The following is a 579-nucleotide window of genomic DNA, read 5'->3' as shown; positions in this document are numbered from 1 at the left end:
CTTCCCAAATGTATATTCCCGCCTTGTACCCACAGAAACACGTTTCCACGTCGCTAAAGTTCGTGAAAACGATGTACAATGATATTTCATGGACTGCATATTTCTGTGATTACTACGTTAGAAATACTACAATGTAATGGCATCAGTGTCTTCGTTGACAGCATAATGTTTTATGGGAAATATGTCACCTTTTTCGTTATATAGTGTTGTATTTTGTTATATGGTATGTGTTGTTTAAATTTATGAAAAAGTGTTTCCGCCCGGAATCGAACCGGGGACCCTCTGCGTGTGAAGCAGACGTGATAACCGCTACACTAGGAAACGACAGACACGAAAAGTCCATCCTTGTGCAATGGAAGTTGCCTCAGCCTTTCTCTCGTCCGCGCATTCACACACGATAGTGCTTTTGATAGCCTGAAAGCCATCACAGCCGAGGGCTCAAGAAGTCTTCGGGGTGCTCGAGAGGGTGTCTGCCGTAGCATCCCGAACGAGAAAGCAGCGTTTCGCGCAGTCGTTATTGCAAGTCATATCAGCCAGAACAATCTTAGCAGCAGGCAGTGCGAGCCCAGCGACAACACA

The 579-nt window shown here is 45.6% G+C and overlaps 1 non-coding gene across 1 annotated transcript; it reads right to left on the bottom strand.

Annotated features, from left to right (window-relative positions):
- Nucleotides 1-251: 251 nt before the first annotated feature.
- Trnav-cac (transfer RNA valine (anticodon CAC)) lies at nt 252-323 on the bottom strand. Its single transcript has one exon. It is a non-coding gene; the product is annotated as a tRNA-Val (tRNA).
- Nucleotides 324-579: the final 256 nt, after the last annotated feature.

This window comes from Schistocerca serialis, chromosome 9 (assembly GCF_023864345.2).
Source record: "Schistocerca serialis cubense isolate TAMUIC-IGC-003099 chromosome 9, iqSchSeri2.2, whole genome shotgun sequence".
Classification (NCBI taxonomy): Eukaryota; Metazoa; Arthropoda; class Insecta; order Orthoptera; family Acrididae; genus Schistocerca; species Schistocerca serialis.
Note: the sequence above shows the minus strand (reverse complement) of the source record. Positions and strands in the feature narration are given on the sequence as shown.